Here is an 11,186-nt window from a genome sequence, read left to right as displayed (position 1 = left end):
AGGACCAGTGCCCCGAAACAGCCCGAAATCCTCTCCCACCGACTCCGCGTCCTTCCGGGTAGGCGGCGCAGGGCCGAGGCCGGCGGCGGGGCGGCGAGGCCCCGCGCAGCTCACCGACCGCTCGCGCTCGCTGGGGCGCCGGAGGCCGGCTGCTCCCTCCCGGGCCCCGCCGCAGGTACCTGGAGGCGGGGGCGGCGCTGCGCGGCGTGACGCGGCGGGGTGGGGGAGCGGGCAGGTGACACCCCGCCTGCCTCCTCCCTTTTAACTCGCTGGGTCGGCGGCCGGGGCGGCAGAGGCCGCTGTGAGGAGCTCCGCGCTCGCGCCGCCGCCGCCCTCGCTCCGGTGCGCGCCGGGTGCCTTCGGCTCCGCTCCCAGGCGGGGTGAGTGGGGGGCTCCGGGCCGGCGAGCTGAGGCCAAACTTTTCCCGGGCGCTGAGGATAAGAGGAGGGGAAGGGATGGGAGGCCCTGTGGGGGGGCGGGAGGCGCCCGATGGAGGAACTTGGGTGCGGCGCGCGGGGTGTGTGGAATCCCGGGGAAGGAGACTCGGGGAGAATGGCCAGGCCCTCGCGTGCTGCTGGCGAGGCGCTTTGCAAGTTCTCGGACCGCGGCTGGCGCGTGGGGAGGGCGTAGGCCTTTCCCCACTGGAGCGCGGGGACGCCTCCCTCCCCTGCGCCTTCCCTGGTAACCTCGGCCCCCCACGCTCGCCCCGAGCATCCCAGAGGGAAAGTCCGGGCCCCGGCGAGCGCGCCGCGGAGCCCAAGACTGCGGGTCTCCGCCGGCCCCGGGAACCCGAGCCGCCTCCGAGCGCTCCCGCGCGACGCGGACCCTCCTGTTCCCGACGCAGGGAGGGGCGCAGAGGTGCCGGCCGGCTGGGACAAGGAGAGGGAAGGACGTCCTCGACCTCGGCTGCCGAGGTCACGTTCCCATTCCCGGGATCTGGCTACGCTAGGCAGTCCCGCAGAATTCCCGGGCCCCTTTCTCGTGGCTCCCTCCCCCTCGGGCGTGCTCGCGTCCTTGCGGCCGGAGTGAACTCGGGGCGCTGCTCTGGGAGCCGGGCGCCGTCCCTTTGGCTTCCTGAGCCGCATCCTGCGCTGCTGTCTGCTGCTGCCAGGGGAAGCGAGTGATGAGTGCTTGGCCGTAGAACAGGTCTTGCCGGAGACGGAAATAGGAACGCCTGTTGTTTTATCCTCCAAGGGATCTTTCTTTGGGAAATGAGCCTTTTCCAAAACCCTCGTCAGTCAGCGCTGATTCAAACTTGCCGGATGCCGAGGGAGCGCTCTTTCGGGCTCCCAGGGGAACTCGGACGAGAAGGATCGGTCTCTCCCCTTGCCCAGCGCCCTGTGTGTTTGGGAAAGCAAGTCCCACGCCAACTGAAGAACAGTCTTAGCAAGCAGAGTTCCCTGCCGCTGGCCTTGCCCCCCCCCCCCCCCCACTTGCTAAGAAACCCCCCTGGAAAGCATTCTGCCTAACCCTGTGTGCTCAGATTGCTCTTCCTATCACCTTTACTGCTTACCCGATGCTCGGATATTTTGTGGCGCCCACCCCTACCCCCAAACCAGCCTTCTTACTGCTCTTTTGCTTATTACTTTCTTTTCTTTGTAGTTCTGCTTCTACTACTGGCCAAAACTTGTTCTTTCCAAGGTCATCGAAGAGTCAGAAGTGTTTTTCCCCAGTGGCAGACATTAATCCAGTGCTTATGTGCCTGGCACTAAGTACTTGTATTAATTCTTTTTAATGCTTACAATGATCCTGTGAGGTAAATGATAATACCATCCTCATTTTACAGATGAGAGAACTGAGGCCAGAGAGATTAAGTAACTTGCCCAAGCCCTACACCCCAGGGAAATTCCAACCTAGGGGCTCTGGCTGCAGTACTGGGTGTCCTGACTACTGTATACTCTCCCAAAGTTCTTTTTCTTAGACCTTGTTTTCCTTAAGCCCAGGGCCATTTGAAGCATCATGGACACATCTCTCAATCCCACGCCCCTCTTCTCTCTTCCCATCTTGTGTGGCTCTGTACTGTCCTATTTAGACTTTTTTTTTTAAGGTCTCTTAGTACATTGTTACCTTTTTTTAAGGTCTCTTAGTACATTGTTATTTTAGCTGTTACCTCTCCTTATCCAGTTTGAGATTTTGTAATTTCCATGTATCTTCTACAGTTTCGGTGTAGCATCTGTCAGTGCACATTACTGTATTCCGTTTGGACTTGCCCTGCTTTCCCTCAAATCATCTCTAGTGAGTACCACTTGTTTGGGGAGTGCCATCATCATCCTGACCACTGTCTCAAAACTCAGTGATCTGGTCTCTCATCACCCTGGTCTCAATCATAGACTCTCTCCTAGACCTTTAGGTTCTCTTCCTTTTAATCTTCATCAGCCTCACACATCTCCCGAGTCCTCTCTTCACCAGCCTTCTTCCTCCCCATATCTGACCGTTCACTTATCACTTATCGTATTTTTTACTGTTTTCTACTGTTGATTATCTTCCCTGATAACATGTTTGCTTTCCACAAAAATGAATACAAAGAATTTAGGGCATTAAACCTTCAGGCATTATACTAGTGCCTGCCTGATAAATATTTATAGAAGATGATGCAATGTGAATGAAGATTCCAGAGATCAGGTTGATTTGTATGTTTTGCTAGAGAAGTCGTAGGTTTGAAGAAATACCATACATAAAATAGATACAATATCCGGTAGTTTAGTGGTTAGAATGCCTGCCTTTCAGGTGGGAGACCCGGTTTCAATTCCCAGACCATGTACCCCCCCAAAAAAAATAGATACAATACAACGTTCCCATAAACCAGCATATTATTCACACCTTGCATTAGTGTGTTACATTTGTTATAATTCATGAAATAACATTTTTATAATTGTACCATTAACTGTAGCCTATCATTTACACTAGGATTTATTGTTTTGCACAGTCCTGTGTTTTTTCTTTGAATTTTAATTCTAGTAACATATGACCTAAAATTTTGTGTTCACATGTGTAATTCAGTGCTGTTAATTACATTCACAATGCTTATGCTATCATCAGCACCATCCATTACCGAATCTTTACAATGAACCCAAATAGAAATTCGGTACAGTTTAAGCATTAACTCTCCATCCCTTACTCTTAACCCAGTCCATCTGGAGAAACAGATATCCAGGTCTTTTGCCCATTTTTGTATTGGGTTGTTTCTTTTTTTATTTTTGAGTTGTAGGATTTCTTTATATACTCTGAATATTAAGCCCTTACTGGATATGTAGTTTTCAAATATTTTCTCACATTGCCTAGGCTGCCTTTCCACGTTCTTGGCAAAGCCCTCTGAAGCACAGAAGTTTTTTATTTTATTTTATTTTATTTTTTTGCATGGGCAGGCACCAGGAATCGAACCTGGGTCCTCTGGCATGGCAGGCAAGCATTCTTGCCTGCTGAGCCACCATGGCCCGCCCGTTTTTAATTTTGAGGAATCCCATTTATGTTTTTTCTTCTGGTGCTTGTGTTTTGAGTATAGGTCTAGGAAACTACTGCCTATCACTAGATCTTAAAGATGTTTCCCTGTATTTTCTTCTAGGAATGGTACGGTCTTGTCTCTTATATTTAGGTCTTGATCCATTTCTACTTAATTTTTATATAAGGTGTGAGATGGAGGGTCCTCTTCCATTCTTTTAGATATGAATATCCAGTTCTCTCAGCACCATTGAAAAAACTATCCTGTCCCAGCTGGGTGGACTTGGCAGCCTTGTAAAAAGTTCATTGACCATCTCTTGCTTTAATCCCAACTCTGAGGAAAATCATTACTCCCCGCCCGCCCCCCCCCCATGTGGGATATGACATTCAGGGGTGAAAATCTTCCTGACAACATGGCGCATGACTTACGGGTATGAGTCTGGCCCTGGCATTGTGGGATCAACAACACCTTCTAGACCTAAAGGGGGGAAAGAAGTGTAATAAAATAAGGCATCAGGAGAGATCAAATAGAATCAAGAGACTATTCTGGAGGCGACTCTTGTACAAGGTTCAGCTAGATGGTACTAATTGTCATGGTTTGTTAAACCCCAACCAACGTTTGTTAAACCCCAACCAACATCACTCCTGTTGACTGTTTGTTTTCCTCCTGACTCTTAATAACATCTAGAACTAGAACTGAGACTCTACAAAGATTTCATGCTCTAAGTTTGCTTTTCTGAAATCTATAATTCCCAGAGGGTTTGTAGGTCAGATGAATACTGATACCCCGAGGGGCCAGCCTGTCCAAGATTATCAGTTGATTACACCCCCTATCCTTCAGTGGTCGTTACCCTTCTCAACATGAAAAACTAGAATGGGCATTGCCTTAAGATCCCTATAGATTGGGAGAGGGATCAGAGGAGAAAGAGGAGGTATAATAGAGAAAATAGGTTTTAACAAGTGAGTATGATGCTGAACCACTATATTAATATTCCTTCTAGCCTCTAGTGTTCTGGAGTAGCTAGAAGGAAACATCTGAGATATGGAACGGTACCACAGGACAAACTCTGGCATCTGTTCTGCAAACACTTACTGAAGTATGCTTTGAAAATTACTGCTTTTTCTTTCTTTGCTTTGCATATATGTTATACTTTACAATAAAAAATGTTAAAAAAGCTAATTGGCCATGGATGTGAGGGTCTATTTCCAAACTCTCAATTCAATTCCATTGGTTAGTTTATCTATCCTCATGCCAATACCGTTCTGTTTTGACTACTGTTGCTTTGTAATATGCTTTAAAGTGGGGAACTATGAGTCCTCCAACCATGTCTTCCTTTTCAAGATCATTTTGGCTATTTGGACCCCTTACCCTTCCAAGTAAATTTGATAATTGGCTTTTCTAATTCTGCAAAGTAGACTGTTAGAATTTTTATTAGGATTGCATTGAATCTGTAAATTGATTTGGGTAATATCTTAATAGAGTGTGGGCACTTGCGTTCTGACCAGAATGAAATGATAACTGGGAAGGGGGATGATAAGAGAAGGATACTGGGGGTGGAAGAGTCAGACACATTAATTGTTTCTTCTCATTCAAGGATGAAGTGAAACTCTACTTTTCTACCTCATTCTCATCAAAAAAGAAAACCAAAAGGCAACAAAAATGAATCTGTATATCAGTAGCTAAGCACGAACCCTGCTCAAGCCAATCTTAAAATGAAAAGAGTGTGAGATATTGCATAGCCCAATTGCAGGAACACCTGACTCGTCTGGACCATCTGCTTTGAGAGGGTTCATTATGAGCCCTCAGTTGCATAAGCCAGTCAGTTGCATAAGTCAATCAACTCCCTTGCCAAAATGAGACGAGAACCTACCAGCCTTTCTGTTTTTCCGGAATTATCTCCTTTTGCATGTCTTTCAACAAACCCAATGACAGTTAAAACATACTCTTTCCATCCTGCTGTCAACCTAGCTTGTGCACAACTTATGTTCTTCCTTAATATTTTTCATGGTAAATATAGAAAAAGATAAGGATATATATGATATAGACAAATTTTCTATGCTTGACATGGAAATCAACCTTCAATGTAATCAGAAAAATCAGATTACTTTCTGGTTATAACAATCATATAGACTGGCTTTAGGAATATGGAAAATTTACAACAAAAAAGAAAGCAAAAATCACCCATAATCCCATCAATGAGAAATCATCATTGCCAACATTTTGGTAAATTGCTTTATAGCCTTTTATTTAGGCACTTTATAAAAAGGTATTGTTGAAGTTTTTCTTGGGAGAAAATTTGGGAAATACTGAGATAAGGAGTAAGAACCATCTCCTAGTATATGTTTTTAAGCTTTTAAGATAGCATTTTCAGCATGGGAATTTTATTTCTTTCTGTTTTAAAAATTAATTTTACATGTATTTCCAAACATTTATAATTATAAATTACATTATAGTATAGTTTAGTATAGTATAAATTACAATATAGTATGTAATTATAAATTACGTATAGTATATTATAGAGAATAATATAATTAACTGGATGTACATTCATGCCAACACTTTCCCAATCTTATTTCATTTATAAATATTTCAATATTTCACCAAAAGGTAGTTTTAAAAAAAGAACCACAGCATGTTTTACCTAAAAATTTAAAAGTGATCCATTAATATAATCAAATATCTAGTCAGTTGGCATGAAAATAAAAAGAAACATAAAGCAAGTAATGACTAAAAGGGCACAAGTATAGAGATTTTTGGCTAATAAGGGTTGATAATGCATTTTAACTAAACTGTCAAAACAGTCACAAGAAAAGGTAAAAGTAATAGATACTTATTTAGCTGTATTACTCTTGTGTAGGTAAATATGAATATATTAAAAATTTAACAGCTTCTATTTTAATAATTTTGCTATTCCTTTATTCTCAATGTTAAATTTAAAATGCAGTGTTCACCAATACCACATGAATTATAAAAAATCCCTCATACATTTTTGGTGTTAGATTAGGGAAAAAGTGTGAACTGGGTATGTAAAAAGACAGTGGTTTAAAATGTTCCAACACAGTCCAGACTATGATACATTTAATAAAGTTTCCTAACACTATAAAGACCTGAAGTGGAACAAAAATGAGACAGTGCTAGGCATATACTCTATTAAATTAATAAAGCAGGGCAAGTCCATTTATTCTAAGGGTCAGTTTCAATAGTAGAAACAATTTCCATGCCCAAAGGTATATAATAATTTTTAAAGAAAAAGATGCAACAGTCTCTGGATAAGTTATTCCTATTAAACAATTATTGTGAGGGTGTAACTGAGGGGACACGAAATAGCAAGAATGTTTACTTGGCTGAGAGACTAAACATATGAGAGTCCATAAAATCACAGTGAAAGATGAGGATGGGAGTGAAGGAGTCCAGAACTGAAGCCCATGGTCAGGAATTCCATCTTGGCTTGAAACTTCATTGCAAATTACTGTAGGGACCTGAAAAAAGAAAGGACCTGGTCAGAGTGTTACCTTTGTGCTTGGCAATTCAAGTTGCTGGCTATTGCACTCTTGGTGGCAAAGAACTGATAGCTGGATTGTGGGGAAAATGCTCAATACAGTCCTTTAGCTGGAAAATGCTTGGTATAGTTTTTGGTAATTAGAAAATGTTTAACAGTTCACTCAAGCAGACTTGATTCATTTAAACCTAAAAAAACAAAGAACAAAACAAAACAAAAAACCCTTGTTAGAATAGCTTGCTGTTGATCTAACAGATTACTTTTTGTTCCTTGTTAGATTAATGAGACCTTCTAGCTCTGTTTGCAGGAATAAGATGACACCTAGAGCAGAATGAAATCCATACAGACTAAAATCAGCACCTTCCTTCCTTTGAAGGGCAAAATTTAAAACTTGGTCAACAAAGAGAGAAGGGCTTGCAAAGATATCAGGATATGCTGAACAAACAAAATGAAGCAAGTGACCATTACTCCGTTTTAATGAATCCTGTTATTTTTACTTAGTTTTCTTTTCTTCTCTTTTTTTTTTTTTTCTTTCTTCTGGGCCTTTGCCACTTCTTTGTCAGTTTGGAGTATAAAAGCTCAAATCAGCTTTCTCACTTCGAACTGGTCTTTCAAAGATTCTTTTTCCTCCAGTTTCTTGTTGATGCATCGTCAATAAACTCATCTTCTCACCAAAGCAAAGAGACTTGTTTCTCTGTTTGAGGGGCAATCAGGTGGACCTAACTGTTTAGGACCACGTTTTAGGACTATGAGATAAACTAGGCATGTGAAATAGGGAAGGATTCTCCTTTGAGCCAGCACAGAACTCGGAGAGAGGTGTGCCTGTGTAGACAGAGAGGAATGAGGAATGAGGACAGTGGAGAAATGAAGGAAAGGTCAGGCAGGGAATGGTCTGCATGTGAGGGAAGGATAGGAGACCGAGATGCAGTTGCTGCAAGGTTTGGAACCTGGAAATGTGGATGGATTGTGGTTGCCAAAATTGGTCTTTGGGACACAATATTAGGGCAGTGTTTCTGGGAATTTCTTTATTGATCATTATCTTCTTAATTATTACTGATCAAGTGACCAAATTACACATTCATTTGTAGAATGTGAGACTTTTAACAAAGGTCACTACCTTTTCTGGGTAACCCTTTATGATGGGACATTTAAAGGTTTAGAAATTATTAAGATATTTCACAGGTCAGATGGCTAAAACTCATGGTGGTGGGTAATTATGATTTCCCACAGCAATTATGATTTCTAGCCACCCTCCTGTCCCCTCTCACCGTCCACCTCCCTCCAATCAGAAGGGAAATTCTAAAACTGACTCAAAAGAAAATATTTTTCTTTGTTTACCTAGAAAGAAAGGCATTTGTAAATATTCACTCTGACCACTGTTTTCATCTTGCATCATCTGCAGTTTCTGTTTGTTGATGTTGAACTATCCTTGCTGTTTTTGAGAAGACCGTAGCTGGCGCTAGGGGGCCATGCACACAAAGACATTGTTGAACTAAACTACATTTATCTTATCCAAATAGAGAGGGAGAGGAAATGTGAGTTTTTCTGAGTTGTTATTTCTCGTATCCTTTCCATCATATAAAAATTATTTAACTTAAAAATATTTACGTAATTCTGTTTTAGCAATAACTAATATTTATCTCAATATATTGTATTTTACATACCTTAGGGATAAAATTAATTTGTCTCCTATCTAAGAAGGTAACTAGACTTTCCCTGAGAAAAACTTTGACTTTTACTGTGAGGTGGGAAAGCATTGGCCTATTTTAAGCAGAGAAATGGCATGATTTTGGTTATTTTTTAAAGGATCATTTTGGTGCTAAGTGAAGACTACACTGAAGAAGGACAAAGGTGAAAGTAGAGAAACTAGCTGAGGGGCTCTTGAAATAATCTAAATAAGAGAGGATGGTGGCTTGAACCAACCACCAGGATGAGAAGGGACTGGATTCTGAAATATTATTAGAAGATAGAGTTGTCGTGATTTGCTGATAGATTTGATGTACAGGTGAGAGAAATAGAGGTGTTCTCTTATATTCAAAGGTAGAACACGTCTGGAAGGCCTAGCCAGAATTCCCTAATGTCGCCATTGTCAAATTCAAATCAAACTGCTACTTTTTCATTTTCTTAGGGCAGTTAGAGAAAACTGTCCTTTTTTGAATGTCTCACTCTGGGGCTTTGCTCCTTCTTAATCCGTTTTGTCATTCTGTTTCAATCTCATGTGCGTTCGTTGTGAGCTTTGACATCTGAGTCAGAGCCTCTCTTAATGGTACTCTGGGAGACTTCAAAGTCCTTTCAGAGAGTGCAGTAGCCTTTAAGCCTCTTGCCTGATTCAACTGTGGTAAAATAGACATAGCACTACAACCACTTGCTTTCATAGCCAGTCTCTTGACCTTATCACCTGCAAATGTGCCAAGAAAGAATAATTAGCTATGATATCCCACCTTCAAACCATGGCCTCTGTTTTTTTGTTTTTTTTTTAAACTTGTCCTTGCCGTTGAAGGATTTCCATTTTCTGCCTCCATCTAAAGCTACCCCATACAGTAGCTACTCTCCTAAAATTCCCTACCCAATCCCAATCTGCAAACCCTCAACAGTTGTGCTCATCTCCAACTTTGCTAGAAAAAATTGACACTTTTTTGGTGACTTCTTTTTAATTTTTTTGTACCCATTTAATTGACCAGCCGTTCAATTATTGCCTAGTTTGTGCCAGGCACTGTGCTAGGCACATGGCATAGAGTGAACAGAACAGATGCAGTCCTTAAACCTTCCCGAATCTCACAGTCTGGTGTCACATACAGATGGGGTAAATTAGGCAAATTAGGCCATACACATGTAAGGCATAGAGGTAAATTAGGCAAACCTAATGGTAAGTGCTGCCGTGAAGCAATAAGGAGATATTCCAGAACATGAGAAGAGCCCTATTCCAGAATGGATACTAGGGAAGACCTTCTCTCCCCTTATAAACTCATCTACATTATACTCTCCTTTCTCCCTTTTCATCTTGAAGGATAAGGGATCATCCCTGTTCCAGGGGAGGAAGGGCCCTCCTCTGTTTCCATCCCCTCCCATTTTCTCCTCTGGATCTTCATTAGTTGTTTCTTCTTGTGGATCATTGGTTTCTCTCTAGTACTTCTTCCTCTTACTATAAAAATACTCCAGGTTTTACCATCCTAGAAATGTTAAACTTTCATTCTGCATCTCTCTCTTTTCTTCTAGCCTTTACAACCAATGTCTGCTGATACATTTTGGCATCTACCTTATATTTACCGCTCCTTTGGTCACAGGGACTTACAGGTTGGATCAATTCATCGGAGACTGTTCACGCCTATCACATTGGACCTCTCTGTTGTATTTGTCTGTGTTGATCCCTCTGTCCATCTTTAGAATTTTTCCAGAACTGCGTGCACTCAGTTCTCCTGTCTTTTTGAATCTTCCTTTTTAATCTTCTTTGTGAGTTTCCCTCCCTCATCCTGCCCCTTAAATGATGGAATATCTAGGGTTTCAATTCAAGGGTTTAATCTTAGATCACTGTTCTTCTCACTCATCCGTTGTTGTGGTTTAAATCACCATCAACATACGAATGCTTCCAAAATCTGTATCTCTAGCCTTAACCTTTCTTCCTGTTGCCTGCTGGATATCTCCACCTGAATGTCCCAAATACTCATCATACCTGAATTAAATTTATCTTCTGTCCCCAAGCCTGTTCCTTTTTCTGTGTCCCTTATCTCATCTAGCCACACCACAATCCTTATAGTTACCCAAACCGAACCTGAAACGCTGATGTAATGCTATTTAATCCCTTTATCCTGTTGCAGTGAATCACCAAGCCCTTCCTGTATTGCCTCATAAATATTTCTTGATTTTATGTCTACCACCACTGCATATCACCAAGCTGAACCCTAGAGTTAAGGTTTGCAGAGTCTGTGCTGACATGGTGCTTCTGGGTCACCTTGGGGAATGTCAGAGTGGTAGAGCTCCGACAGGATTCTCATTACATATTAAGCTTCTGCGTAATATTTCCCAACTTTGCATAGTTCACTTTTGAAAGCTTTATATGACCCATATCCCATTGTTTCTCATTTGCACCCCTTCTGCAGTGCATTTGCTCATCCTATTACTCCAAAGTGCCCAATTCTATCATTTACTAAGAAGTAGCTCAGATCTCACATCTTCCAGGAAGCCTTCTTATCATTCACATCTTTATTCATTTATTCAGTGGTATTTATTAGACATCTGTATTGTCTCAGG

General features: G+C 42.2%; 1 protein-coding gene across 1 annotated transcript in view; it reads left to right on the top strand.

The window, feature by feature from the left end:
- The first annotated feature begins 284 nt into the window (after positions 1–284).
- The window catches only part of ELOVL7 (ELOVL fatty acid elongase 7), a 102,586-nt gene continuing 91,684 nt past the window's right edge, over positions 285–11,186 (top strand). Inside the window, exon 1 of the mRNA XM_077117240.1 lies at positions 285–380. The gene's annotated coding sequence lies outside the window, so the exon portion shown is untranslated. The remainder of the gene's footprint in view (positions 381–11,186) is intronic.

The sequence above is a fragment of the Tamandua tetradactyla genome, chromosome 9, assembly GCF_023851605.1.
Source record: "Tamandua tetradactyla isolate mTamTet1 chromosome 9, mTamTet1.pri, whole genome shotgun sequence".
Classification (NCBI taxonomy): domain Eukaryota; kingdom Metazoa; phylum Chordata; class Mammalia; order Pilosa; family Myrmecophagidae; genus Tamandua; species Tamandua tetradactyla.
The sequence above is the reverse complement of the archived record's forward strand: the minus strand, read 5'-3'. Positions and strand labels throughout refer to the sequence as shown.